Source organism: Lynx rufus, unplaced genomic scaffold (assembly GCF_022079265.1).
Source record: "Lynx rufus isolate CCGP_SWC_20201006 ecotype Redwood Valley unplaced genomic scaffold, mLynRuf1.p SCAF_40, whole genome shotgun sequence".
NCBI classification, from domain to species: domain Eukaryota; kingdom Metazoa; phylum Chordata; class Mammalia; order Carnivora; family Felidae; genus Lynx; species Lynx rufus.
Window position 1 is genome coordinate 6,571 of NW_025814857.1, and position 15,476 is coordinate 22,046.

Here is a 15,476-nt window from a genome sequence, read left to right on the forward strand (position 1 = left end):
AATAGCCCCACACTGGAGCCAACCCAAATGCCCATCAGCAGGAGAAGGGATAAGGGGCTTGCTGTGAATCCCTACCCTGTGGCGATCCCACACAGCAGTAAAAACCAGTGGGCCCCTGACCCTCACAACCCCATAGGTGTGTCTCACAGACAATATGCCAAGTGAGAGAGGTTAGACGCCAGAGTGTGACACCATATGATTCCACTGATACAGAATGCAAGAGGAGGCAAAAAGGATCTGTGGCACAGGACATTCTGAGGGCGGTTGCCTCCAGGGAGGCAGGAGCAACTGGCGAGGCAGTCAGAGGTACCTCCTGGGAAGACAGAAATGGTCTGTAGCTTGACAAAGGGCTGGGTCAGTCACTGAGTGGATGCAATTTTCAAAATGCATCAAACTGTGTACACTTTGAGTAGAGGCAGCAGTAATAAAATGAACCATGTTCTTTAAGGCTCTGTTACAGAGCACCTGGTGCTATGGACTGAATTTTGTCTCCCCAGTGTTTGCATGAATGTATGTACGTATGTTTGTATGCCAGGGCCCTAAATCCCAATGACTGTATTGGGAGATAAGGCCTATAAGAAGGCAATTAAGGTTAAATGAGATCATAAGGCCCTGATCCGATAAGGAGTAGTGTCCTTCTGAGAAGAGATGCCAGGTAGTGCTCTGTCTGTCTCTGTCTCTGTCTCTGTCTCTCTCTCTCTCTCTCTCTCTCTCTCACACTGTCTCTCTTTCTCCCCTCTCCCCCATCTCCAAATGCACAAAGAAGAGGTCCTGTGAGCACACAAAGAGATGGAAGCCACCTACAGGTTGGGAAGAGAGCTCTCAGCAGAAACCAACCACATTGGCACCCTGATCTCAGACTTCCAGCCTCCAGAACTATGAGAAAATCAAGGTCTGTTGTTTAAGCTGCCCAGTCTGTGGTATTTCCTTACAGTGGCCTGAGATAACTAAGACACCTGGGTTCCCTTGTGTTTGCCTGGGAAAGTCGCACTTCCCTGGAGAACCCCTATTTCCTCATCTGTCAATCGGAGTCATCTGCCTGTCTCACTGGGAGGCTGTGAGAATCCCCTGAGAGAGTGTATGTGGTAGTGTTTTGGAAGATTCCAAGTTCTGGCATTCTCCTGAGGTGACATTGTGTTCCCTGCCATGGTGAGTACAGTGCCTCTGTAATGTGCAGGCTCCTCTCCCAGCCCTGCCTCCTCAGAGCCTAGCCATTGCCATTGCCACCTCCTAGAAACGAAGCCCTTGAAAGGAGCACAAGTCTCTCTCTCCTGACCTGCCACCTCTGTGCCTGGAATAAGGGTTCGTCCTGCCCTATAATGCCTTGACCCTGGTGACTGAGTCCACGTTCTCCCTTAGGAGCCAGACCAGCCCAATCCAGCCCAACAGGACCTCAGTGAGCCCTGAAGCCTTTGCTTACTTGTCTATGGCCCTCCTTCCTGGGCTGCCTCTCTCGTAACTAACCTCCAGCCTTCTCCAAATGCAAGTGTTCCTTTAGCCTCCAGGGGCCAGGTGTACAGGGGATCCCTTCCCTTGGGAAGGAAATATATGTTTTATCTTTTCCTTCCCTCCTTCTCCCCCACGGGGAAGGAAATTCCATCCTGGTGAACTTGGGGGAGCTCCGAGGGCCTTCCCCAGACAAAGTGAGGAACTTCTTTAATTTATCCAACAAGGAGTTGAGTTGTACCCTCTACATTCCACTCATTATAGTATGTGCTGAGCCTCCGCCTGCACATCAGAGCAGAAGTAGACCCTGCCCTAACTCAGTGCATAATCTAAGGGGTGACCACAGACCATAAGGAAATTATCCCCCATGCAAACGTTGAGGAATAAACTCTGTCATATCCATCAAGGGGACTCACCCCACCCCTACCCCAGTGTCCTGGCATCCATTCAGGTGGCAGAAAAAGCTCTTTGTGCACATTTCCTTCCAGGAATGGATAGTACAGAGCTGCAAAGGATCAACCAGTATTCACTGAGTGCTTGTTTCAAGTCAAGTATGGCTCTAGAGTTCAGGGATCCGGGCAGTCAGTGCAACAAGAAACGTCCAAAGAGAATAAAGGGTATAACTCTTGGCCTCATTCTCCTCCTCCTCCTCCTCCTCCTCCTCCTCCTCCTCTTCCTTCTCCCCTTCCCTCCCTCGCTCCATCCCCTCCCGCTTCTTCTCTTTCTCCTTCTTCTTCTCCTCCTCCTCTTCCTCCTCCTCCTCCTCCTCCTCCTCCTCCTCCTCCTTTTCTTTCTTCTATGGGGCCTGATAAAGACCATCCTCTTGAAAACTATGACTCTTGGATGTTGGAGCCAGGTGCATGAAACAGAAGAGTGTCCTTTTTTAGTGTCAAGACTCATCAAGTGAGGAGAACTCAGAGCATGGAGAGTGACCCATAAACTGTAGTGTAGGAAGGAATGAACGGAGGCCAAAGAGCTGTTCTGTCATTCAAAAGGAATTGAGTGGATGGCTTGGGAATGCATGTGGAGGAACTGTAATTTTGAATTTTTTAAAAATCACTCCTTTTTCTGCTGCTTCGTTATTGGTGTATAGAAACACAACAGATTTCTGCACATTGATTTTATATCCTGCAGCTTTGCTGAATTCATGTATTAGTTCTAGCAATTTTTTTGGTGGAGTCTTTTGGGTTTTCTACATAGAGTGTCATGTTGTCTGCGAATGGTGAAAGTTTGACTTCTTCCTTGCCGATTTGGATGCCTTATATTTCCTTTTGGTGTCTGCTGAGGCTAAGACTTCTAGTACTACGTTAAATAACAGTGGTGAACGTGGACATCCTTGTTTTGTTCCTGACCATAGGGGAAAGGCTCTCGGTTTTTCCCCATTGAAGATGATACTAGCTGTGGGTCTTTCTTACATGGCCTTTATGATGTTGAGATATGTTCCTTCTATCCCTATGTTCTTGAGGGTTTTTATCAATAATGGATGCTGTATTTTGTCAAATGCTCTTCCTGCATCTATTGACAGGATCACATGGCTCTTATCCTTTCTTTTATTAATGTGGTGTGTCACATTGATTGATTTGTGAATATTGAACCAACCCTGCAGCCCAGGAATAAATCCCACTTGATCATGTTGAATAATTCTTTTAAGGTACTGTTGAATTCGACTTGCTACAAATTTTATTGAGAATTTTTGCATCCACGTTCATCAGGGATATTGGCCTGTAATTCTCGCTTTTTTTTTTTTTTTGAAATTTTTAACGTTTATTTATTTTTGGGACAGAGAGAGACAGAGCATGAACGGGGGAGGGGCAGAGAGAGAGGGAGACACAGAATCGGAAACAGGCTCCAGGCTCCGAGCCATCAGCCCAGAGCCTGACGCGGGGCTCGAACTCCCGGACCGCGAGATCGTGACCTGGCTGAAGTCGGACGCTCAACCGACTGCGCCACCCAGGCGCCCCTGTAATTCTCGCTTTTAGTGGGGTCTTTGGCCTTGGAATAAAGGTAGTGCTGGTTTCATAGAATGAGTTTGGAAGTTTTCCTTCCATTTCTATCTTTTGGAATGGTTGAAGAAGAAAAGGCATTCACTCTTCTTTAAATGTCTGGTAGAATTCCCCTGGGAAGCCGTCTGGCCCAGGACTTTTGTTTGTTGGGAGATTTTTTACTACTGATTCAATTTCTTTTCTGGTTGTGGATCTGTTCAAATTTTCTTCTTCTCCCTGTTTCAGTTTTGGTAGTTTGTAAGTTTCTAGGAATTTATCCATTTCTTCCAGATTGCCCAGTTTGTTGGCATATAATTTTTCATAGTATTAACTTATAATTATATTTCTGTGGTGTTGGTTGTGATCTCTCTTCTTTCATTTGTGATTTTATCTATTTAGGCCCTTTGTCTTTTCTTTTTGATAAGTCTGGCTAGAGGTTTATCAATTTTATTAATCTTTTCAAAGAACCAGCTCTTTGTTTCATTGATCTGTTCTCCTGATTTTTGTTTGTCTGTTTGTTTCTATATCATTTATTTATGCTCTAATATTTATTATTTTCCTTCTTCTGTTGACTTTAGGCAACTGCACCAAAAACAAAAAGATACCTAGAAATAAACCTAACTAAAGAGGTAAAAAGATCTTTACTTTGAAAACTATAGAACACTTATGAACAAAACTGAAGAGGAGACAAAGAAATGGAAAAACATTCCATGCTCATGGATTGGAAGAACAAACATTGTTTAAATGTCTATGCTACCCAAAACAATCTACACATTTAATGCAATCCCTATCAAACTACCACCAGCATTTTTAATCTTAAAATTTGTATGGAACCACAAAAGACCCCAAATAGCCAAAGCAATTCTGAAAAAGAAAAGCAAAACTGGAAGAATCATGATTCCAGATTTCAAGCAATATTACAAAGCTGCAGTCCATCAGGGCAGTATGGTACAGGCACAAAAACAGACACCTAGATCAATGGGACAGAATAAAAAACCCAGAAATGGACCCACAGCTATATGGTCAACTAATCTTCGACAAAGCAGGAAAGAATATCCAATGCAAGAAAGACAGTTTCTTCAACAAATGGTGTTGGGGAAACTGGACAGCGGCATGCAGAAGAATGAAACTGGACCACTTTCTTACACCATACACAAAAAATTAAATTCAAAACGGATGAAAGAGTTCAGTGTGAGACAGGAAACCATCAAAATCCTAGAGGAGGGCACAGGCAGCAACCTCTTTGACCTTGGCCGTAGCAACTTCTTACTAGACACGTCGCCAGAGGCAAAGGAAGCAAAAGCGAAAAATGAACTATTGGGATTTCATCAAGCTAAAAAGCTTCTGCATAGCAAAAGAAATAGTCAACAAAACTAAAAGGCAACCCATGGAATGGGAGAAGATATTTGCAAGTGACATATCTGATAAAGGGTTGGTATCCAAAATCTATGAAGAACTTATCAAACTCAACACCCAAAAAACAAATAACCCAGTGAAGAAATGGGCAGAAGACATGAGTAGACACTTTTCAAAGAAGACATCCAGATGGCTAACAGACACATGAAAAGATGCTCAACATCACTCATCATCAGGGAAATGCAAATCAAAACCATGATGAGATACCACCTCACACTTGTCAGAATGGCTAAAATTAACAACTCAAGACACAACAGGTGTTAGCAAGGATGTGGAGAAACGGGAACCGTTTTGCACTGTTGGTGGGAATGCACACTGGTGCAGCCACTCTGGAGAACAGTATGGAGGTTCCTCAAAAAACTAAAAATAGAACTACCCTATGATCCAGCAATTTCCCTACCAGGTATTTACCCAAAGGATACAAAAATACAGATTCAAAGGGGTACATGCACCCCGATGTTTATAGCAGCATTATCAACAATGGCCAAACTGTGGAGAGAGCCCAAATGTCCATCGACTGATGAATGGATAAAGAAGATGTGGGGTGCGTGTGTGTGTGTGTGTGTGTGTGTGTGTGTGTATATATATATATATATATATATATATATATATGAATATTACCCAGCCATCAAAAAGAATGAAATCTTGCCACTTGCAATGACGTGGATGGAGCTAGAATGTACTATGCTGAGAAAAATAAGTCAATCAGAGAAAGACAAATACCACATGATTTCACTCATATGTGGAATTTAAGAAACAAAACAGATGAACATATGGGAAGAGAGGGAAAGAGGAGAGAGGGAAGCAAACCACAAGAGACTCTTAATGATAGGGAACAAATTGAGGGTTGATGGAGGGAAGTGGGTGTGGGGGGTGTGGGCTAGGTGGTTGATGGGTATTAAAGAGGGCACTTGTTGTGATGAGCACTGGGTATTGTATGTAAGGGATGAATCATTGAATTCTACTCCTGAAACCAATATGGCACTGTACGTTAACTAAAATTTAAATAAAAACTAAAAAAAAAAATCACTCTTGAATCTTCGTGGATATGCTTTAGTTTTTTTTTTAATTTTTTTTTTCAATATGCTTTAAGTATCATACCTGCTAACACATATAAGATGGCAAATATGACTAGTGCTATGAGAGAAAGGTACACAATGCTGTATGAGAATTCTCAAGGGGGGTATGAATTAGTCTGGGAAGTCAAGGGAGTCTTTCCCAAGAAAATGGCAGGGTGCTGGGACCTGAAGGACATGTAGGGCATACCTCGTGGAAGGAAGAAGGCAAGAGCATTCCAGGCCAAGGGTACAGCAATGTTCAAACGTCCAGTGGTGGGAACAATATTACCTAAGAGGGACTGAAATATGGCAGGTCGAACAAGAGTGAAAGGCTGGTTTGAGATCATCATGGTTGGCAGACAGGTATCAGAAATCTCAGCCTGTGTAAACCAGGGTTAAGCATTTTAGCCCTACTTCAAAGCACAATGGGAAGTCGTTGAAAATTTTCTAAGCAAGGGATTAATGTGATCAGATTTGCACCTTAAGAGATCACTCTTGCTGCAGTGCGGAGAAAGTTTTGGATGGGGCAAGGTGGTCTTTTGAGAGACCAGTTAGTGGGATACTGTAGAATCCTATCCAGCAGAGGAGAACAGCTTAGACGGGAAGTAGTCGGTGTTTGCTCACAACCCCTCTCAAACAATTCTGAGAAACTGTATATCCCCTCACACATGGAAGTTGACATCTAAAACATCTCACTCTAAGTCCAAATAGTAAATATGTCATTTCTGCTACATTGTAAGTGTTGACATTTTAGAACAAAACCTTAACATCACTACTTTGATGGTATCCAATGAAATCTAAATATCCTGGCAATTTGACACCCATCATCATCTATTTAAAAATACACCAAAAAACTTTCCATTAAGTTGGAAAATTGACATCCACATTTCATCGCCATGAACTTATATCCCCATCCCCCTTCCCTCACATAGTTTTATCTGAATGTGATCTATCTTTTATCCTCAACATCTTTTGTGGAACCCTATGGTGTTTCTTTGCAACAAAAATATATAAACAAGTTGAAATGCTATTTTATTCATTGTGAATTTTATTCACTGTGCTAAGACTCCACATTTTTGAAGGTTTCATCACCACAATTGTTGATCATGACACCCAGTTGCTCAGAATAGCAAAGATAGTAAAACTTTTGAAAAATAATTAATCAACATGTAAAGTAAAATTTGGTTGGAAATGAGTCTTTAGAAGAGGTGGGTGGGATTTTTTTTAATGAATTAATGTTTTCATGGAGAAGTATGCAAATATGTGTGCAAATATGGGGCAGGATTCTGCTTTAATTGTAATGCTATTTCCTTTTTTTTTTTTAATCTAAAGAAGCAGATGAGCCTAGCCACCGCAGTTAGAAAACAAAAAGAAATAAAAGGCATCCAAATTGGAAAGGAAAAAGTAGAAGTGTCACTATTCACAGATGACATGATACTATATGTATATAGAAGACCCCAAAGACTCCACCAAAAACTATTGGGATTAATTAAATGAATTCAGTAAAGCTGCAGGATACAAAACCAATATACAGAAATCTGTTGTGTTTCTATACACTAACAATGAACTATCAGAAGAATAAATTAAGAAAACAATCCTAAATTCCACTGTACCAAAAAAAAAAAAAGAATAAAATACCTAGGAATAAAGTCAACCAAGGAGATGAAAAACCTGTACTCTGAAAACTATAAGACACTGCTAAAAGAAATTGAAGACAACTCAAATAAATGGAAAGATACACCATGCTCGTGGACTGGAAGAATTAATATTCTTAAAATGTCCAAACTACCCAAAGCAATCTAAAAATTCAGTGCAATCCCTATCAAAACTACCAATGAATGTCATTTTTCACAGAGCTAGAACAAAGAATCCTAAAATTTGTATGGAATTACAAAAGATCCCAAATAGCCAAAGCAATCTTGAGAAAGAAGAACAAAACTGGAAGTATTGTGCTCCCAGATTTCAAGTTATACTGCAAAGTTGTAGGAATCAAAACAGGATGATACTGGCACAAAAACAGAAACATATATCAATAAAACAGAATGGAGAGCCCATAAGTAAACCCACACTTGTATGCTCAATTAATCTACAACAAAGGAGACAAGAATATACAATGGAGAAAAGACAGGCTCTTCAATAAATGGTTCTGGGAAAACTGGACAGCTACATGCAAAAGAATGAAACTGGACCATTTTCTTATACCATATACAAAAGTAAACTCAAAATTGATTGAAGACTTCAATGCAAGACCTGAATCTATAAAAATCCTAGAAGAAAACAGGCAGTAAGCTCTTTGACATTGGTCTTAGTGATTTTTTGTATCTGTCTCCTCAGACGAGGACGACAACAACAACAACAACAACAACAACAACAAAAAACCAAGTTGGACTACGTCAGACTAAAAAACTTTTGCACAGCAGAGGAAACCATCAACAGAACAAAAAGACAACCTACTGAAGGGGAGAAGGTATTTACAACTGATATACCCAATAAGGGGTTAACATCCAAAATATATAAAGAAGCCATAAAACTCAATATCCAAAAAACAAACAAAACAAACAAACAAACACAAAAACCCACCACCAATCTGATTAAAAAATGGGCAGAGGTCCCGAGTAGATATTTTTTTCCAAAGAAGAGATATAGGTGGCCAAGAGGCACACGAAAAGATGTTCAACATAAATAACTGCCAGGGAAATGCAAATCGAAACCACAATGAGGTAACACCTCACACCTGTCAGAATGATTACTGTCAAAAAGACAAGAAATAACCTGTGTCTGAGAGGATGTGGGGGAAAGGGAAGCCTCGTGCACTGTTTTTCTGTTTGGTTTGATTTTTTGTTTGTTTGTTTTGGGGGGAGTTGTAGGTTTTCTTTGGAGTTTTGGGGAAAACCTTTTATTTTATTTTTATTTTTTTTTTATTAAAGTACAGTTGGGGCGCCTGGGTGGCGCAGTCGGTTAAGCGTCCGACTTCAACCAGGTCACGATCTCGCGGTCCGGGAGTTCGAGCCCCGCGTCAGGCTCTGGGCTGATGGCTCGGAGCCTGGAGCCTGTTTCCGATTCTGTGTCTCCCTCTCTCTCTGCCCCTCCCCCGTTCATGCTCTGTCTCTCTCTGTCCCAAAAATAAATAAACGTTGAAAAAAAAAATTAAAAAAAAAAAGTACAGTTGACACACAATGTTACATTACTTTCAGATGTACAACATGGTGACTCAACTCTATCCTTTACGCTATAGTCACCACAAGTATAGCTACCATCTACCACCATACAATACTATTACAATCTCATTGAGTATCTACCCCATGCTGTGCCGTTTATTCCCATGACTTACTCATCCCACAACCGGAAGCCGGTGTCTCCCACTCGCCTTCACCCGTTTTGCCTATACCCCCGCCTCCCTCCCCTTTGGCAACCATCAGTTTGTGCTCCGTATTTGCAGGTCTGATTCTGCTTTTTGTTTGTTTGTTTGGTTTGGTTTTTTATTTTATTTTTAAACATTTTTTAATGTTTATTTATTTTTGAGACAGAGAGAGACAGAGCATGAATGGGGGAGGGTCAGAGAGAGAGAGAGACACAGAATCTGAAGCAGGCTCCAGGCTGTGAGCTGTCAGCACAGAGCCCGACATGGGGCTCGAACTCACGGACCTCAAGATCATGGCCTGAGCCGAAGTCGGATGCTTAACCGACTGAGCCACCCAGGGGCCCCTGTTTTGCTGTTTAGATTCCACATGTGAGTGAAATCATGTGGTGTTTGTGTTTCTCAGCCTGACTTATTTCACTTAACATAATACCCTCTAGGTCCATCCATGTTGTCACAAATGGCACGATCTCATCCTTTTTATGGGTGTGTAATATTCCATTGTGTATATATGTGTGTGTGTGAGAATAATTGTGTTAATATGCAGATACACACACACACACACACACACACACTACATCTTCCTTATTCATTCGTCTATCAATGGATTCTTAGGTTGCCTCCATATCTTGGCTATTGTAAATAATGCTGCAATAAACATAGGGGCACACATATCTTTTCAAATTAGTTTCTTCTTTTTCCTTGGGTAAACACCCAGTAGTGGAATTATTGCATCATATGGTAGTTCTATTTTTAATACCCTTGTGCACTGTTGGTGGGAATGCAAATTGGTGCAGCCACTATGGAAAACAGTATGGAGTTTCCTCAAAAAAAAAAAATAATAATAGAAATACCATATGACCCAGCAATTCCACTTCTGGGCATTAATCAAAACATAAGAAATAAATACACGAATTCAAAAAGGCATATGTTCATCAGAGCTTTATTTACAATAGCCAAGATATGGAAGCCACCTAAGTGCCCATCGATAGATAAATGGATAAAGAAGATATGGTAATGAAATGTTACTCAGCCACACAAAGAAAGGACATCTTGCCATTTGTGACAACATGGATGGACCTAGAGGGTATCATGCTAAGTGAGATAAGTCAGACAGGGAAAGATGAATAGCGTATGACTTCACTTACATGTGGAATCTAAAAATACAAAACAAAACAAAACCAACAAAACAAAATAGAAACAGACTCATAGATGCAGAGGACAAACTGATGGTTGCCAGAGGGGAGGGGAGTGAAGGGAGTATGGATGAAATAGGTGAAGAGGTACAAACTTCCAGTTATAAAATAAATAAGACAACGGGGACTTAATGTACAGCATAGGGAATATAGTGAATGATATCGTAACGACTTTGTATGGTGACAGATGGTAACTAGACTTAGTGTGGTGACCATTTTGTAATGTATACAAGTGTCAAATCACTATGTTGTACACCTGAAACTGATATAATATTGTATGTCAATTATTCTCCATTAAAAAAAAAAAACCCAAAATCAGAAAAGAAAAAAAAAAAAAGAGGATGGGAGCAAAAAAAGATTTAATGTGCTATGTGATCTCATTCTTTGAATTCCTTCCATGAGGTGAGGTCAGCCAACAATCGCACAACAATCTCTCATCATCAGTTAAGGACCTATCAATCAGCTGACAACTCAAGTAAGTCCCTTTGGAAACCACCTGGCCTGCAAAAGGATTGGTCCTCCACTCATTACAGTCCTTTGTTTCACAATTTCTGAGACATACCAAAAAGCCCTTGCAAAGACATGGCTATAAATTCTCTCTCTTACTCTTTTACTTAGAACTACTCTGTTTCACGGTGCCTGGGTGGCTCAGACGGTTGAGCATCTGACTCTCGATTTCAGCTTGGGTCACGATCTCAAAGTTTGTCGGTTCGAGCCCCAAGTTGGGCTCTGTGCTGACAGTGTGGAGCCTGCTTGGGATTCTGTCTCTCTCTCGCTCTCTCTCTCTCTCTGCCCCTTCCCTGCTCACGTGTGCTCTCTCTCTCTCTCTTTCTCTCTCTCTCTCTCTCAAAATAAATATAAACTTTAAATTAAAAAAAAAAAAAAGAAGAAGAGGGGTTCCTGGGTGGCTCGGTCGCTTGTCGACCAGCTCTTGATTTAGGCTCAGGTCATGATCTCACGGTTCGGTTTGTGGGATAGGGCTCTGGGCTGCCAGCAGGGAGCCTGCTTGGGATTCTCTCTGTCCCTCTGCCACCCCACCCCCAACCCCACACATGCATAGTGCTCTCCCTGTCTCTCTCAAAGTAAATAAATAAACATTTTAAAAAAGAAAAAAAAAAGAAAACAAATTTCTGTTTCATCTGATTTGCTCAGAAAAGTCTGGGCACACTGAAAATTAATTTAAATACAGTTTTGACAATAATTAATTCTTGATAAAAATGCTCTTACCTTATGCATATTTTCCACATATTGTTGCTGAAACTTTAAAGTTGCAGATCTAGCTCATTCAATATATGGGAAATATATGCCATGGAACTTTGTTGGAGAAAGCCCTCATCATTGTCACACCAACGAGGCAAATCAGCCTTAATTTCTGTCAGAACAGTCTGACTTTTTTTAGGCAATTTGAATAATTGCATAATTAATATGCAGTTGGAAAAACATCTTTTATTATTTATTTATTTATTTATTTATTTATTTATCAATATATGAAATTTATTGTCAAATTGGAAACCCATGGGGGAGGGGAAGAAAAAAAAAGAGGTTAGAGTGGACGAGCGCCAAAGCATAAGAGACTCTTAAAAACTGAGAACAAACTGAGGGTTAATGGGGGGGTGGGAGGGAGGGGAGGGTGGGTGATGGGCATTGGGGAGGGCACCTGTTGGGATGAGCACTGGGTGTTGTATGGAAACCAATTTGACAATAAATTTCATATATTGAAAAAAAAAATTGGTTTCCATACAACACCCAGTGCTCATCCCAACAGGTGCCCTCCTTAATACCCATCACCCACCCTCCCCTCCCTCCCACCCCCCATCAACCCTCAGTTTTGGAAGAACATCTTTTAAACCACTAAGAAATACATGATAGGATACTTCTTTGAATATAGATATTACTAGAGTCTTCAATATCGAGATTTAAATACTACAGAGGTAACATACTTTATCCATTTTATAATCAATTGTAAAACTGGGTAATAAGGCTGTTTCTCATCACCTAGTGTATGATAAACCTATGTGAACTATAACTAAAATTTTCAAGTTTATTTATTTATTCTGAGGGAGAGAGCAAGCGGGGAAGGGGCAGAGAGAGAGAGGGAGAGACAGAATCCCAAGGAGGTTGCACACTGGCAGGGCAGAGCCCAACATGAGGCTCAAACTCACCAAGAGAGCCCGAGATCATGACCCCAGGCAAAATCAAGAGTTGGACGCTTAACATACTGAGCCACCCAGGCACCCGTGTAACTAAAATTTTATGTTATCAAATAAGGCATTATAGGGGCGCCTGGGTGGCGCAGTCGGTTAAGCGTCCGACTTCAGCCAGGTCACGATCTCGCAGTCCGTGAGTTCGAGCCCCGCGTCGGGCTCTGGGCTGATGGCTCAGAGCCTGGAGCCTGTTTCCGATTCTGTGTCTCCCTCTCTCTCTGCCCCTCCCCCGTTCATGCTCTGTCTCTCTCTGTCCCAAAAATAAATAAACGTTGAAAAAAAAAAATTTAAAAAAAAAAAAAAAATAAGGCATTATAACGGAAAGCATGACATGCATCCTTGTGTGTTTTTCATGCTAGTGTTGTCCTTTGGGAATAAATAAATCACAGTCATGTGAATCTCAGAAATAATTTCATTAATTATATTAGGCATTATGGGCAACCTTTCCTCATGTCATTAAGAAAGAGAAATGGAAGGGGAAAGTGGGTGATGGGCATTGAGGAGGGCACCTGTTGGGATGAGCACTGGGTGTTGTATGGAAACCAATTTGACAATAAATTTCATTAAAAAAAAGAGAGAAATGGATGTACTGCTAAAATGTAATCAGTCTGTTAGCTGGCCTTTTGTTTTAAATTTTTTTTTTCCACGTTTATTTATTTTTGGGACAGAGAGAGACAGAGCATGAACGGGGGAGGGGCAGAGAGAGAGGGAGACACAGAATCGGAAACAGGCTCCAGGCTCTGAGCCATCAGCCCAGAGCCCGACGCGGGGCTCGAACTCACGGACCGTGAGATCGTGACCTGGCTGAAGTCGGACGCTTAACCGACTGCGCCACCCAGGCGCCCCACTGGCCTTTTGTTTTATAAAAGGAGGTGGAAAACATAAAACATTTTGTCAGTGAAATAGGTAATGATAATTGGAACACTTCTCGATTCAATTTGGTAAAAGTAGTTTTTAACTATTTTACAAAGTTGATTTATCTCAAAATCTTGTAAACTTTTTATTTGTTGATATTATTCAGTGTATCTTGAATGTTGGTAGCATTAGAAAATATTCCAGATGTAAAACAATAAGGTAAAATAAATTAAATTAAATTAAATTAAATTAAATTAAATATTGTCCAGACAATCACAAAATGATGATTATTCTAACCTGATTCAGTTATTTGATTGTAGTTTTCCCTAGCTATTTACATGTTCTAGGCAAAAGTTTCAAGAATAACTGGCAAAATAATTGCTATGGGGAAAAATAAAAGTCTGTTTTTAAGAAAATATAAATTAAGTAATAATATTACGGCACATTAGATGTCAAATCACTCCCATGCTCTAGCATACAATATATCTGAAATCGTAATATCTCAACACAGGCTAAAATACTGATGTTTTTGAACCATGCCTCATTTCCAGCAGAAATTAGTGTGTGTACGGTAGGAAAATTCAAGTCTTAAGGAATTTCTTGATGATTTCATTAACTCACTGATGGAAGGTTTTTCCAAACTAATGATTGGTGGTGTTCCTTTATTTTGCCAACCCACTGGAGTTTTTAACTCCTGGGATTATATAGTTCAGTTGTCAGTATAAGTATTTCAGGATGAATAATGAGTATGATTTCCTTTATAAAGTAAGTACACGAAACGTGATTGTGGAGATGGAGAGAGTGCATGACCAAAGTGTCAGGCTCTTAAGCACCTGAATGTGGAAATTAAAGATAGCCTCACCCACCCAACCCTTGGAAAGTGTGCACATCCCCAGGGGCACATGAACCCCATTTTTGTAGGCCACTCGGTTGGACTATGGTGGTAGGTAAAGAAGTGGAGGAAAGTAAACAATTTTGAAAATAGTTTGAAGGTAGATTGGATAATGTTTAGGGGTGTTGAAGGAGATTATTGATGTAACTGGTATTTGTCCTGTTGCATCCACACGACTCCTGAAACAGAGTGCTACGGGCACCAGTGACAGTCACAACAAAGTCTATTACAATGAGAGGCAAGGCCGACCGATCGGGACCAACACTCTTGATAAGAGTGTGGCTCCAAACAGCCGGGGTACAGAGTTTTTAAAGCCGATCACATCGTTTTATCGTTATCTGGGAACGGAACAGAGAAACAGTTCCCAGATGAGTCAGAAACAGTTATCGAATGAGGTGATTATTTTAGACTTTCTGCCGCTAAGTTGCAACCAGTGGATCTCCTTGGCCTTGTCTCTGATGCTCTTTTTTTGAGCTTTTGTTTCCTTCATTGGTAAAGCCTGATTCACAAGAGTATGAAGTATGATTTACAAGAGTAAAAGCAAGGCTGTTATCTTTTGACCTTCAGTGTCAGAACAAAGTTGTTATTTTTCAAGCTAAGCGTTAGCCTTACACTACAATTTAACCCTTACAGTCCTTCACCTTTGTCTGGCTAAATTGTGTTGTTCCTTATAGTAGTGCTTTGATACATGAAGGTGGCCCATAGACCCAGAATCGAATTGGGCTCTGCGGAGGTGAGGTCTGGGTATCTCAGGCATTTTTCTGGCTGAAAGTTACCTACTGGGCCCCACCTCTACTGTTACTGTAGGCTAAGGGTTGGCTACCCTTTTCAGTAGTTTCCTGCACCCTTGCACCTAGACTCACTGCCCTGTAATTGCTGAACTCCCCAAGGGTGCGGCCTGTGCCTGTCTGGGTTCTCTGTTTTCCTGAGCCTGGGCTAGTGCCTCCCTACTGGGCTAGTGCCTCGCCCACGAAAGACACTCAGAGTTAATCTTCAGGACCTCACTCTGTCCCCTGCAGTCTGCTGGAACACCAAGTGCCTGTCCTGTAACCACGCTGGTGCCTTTCCT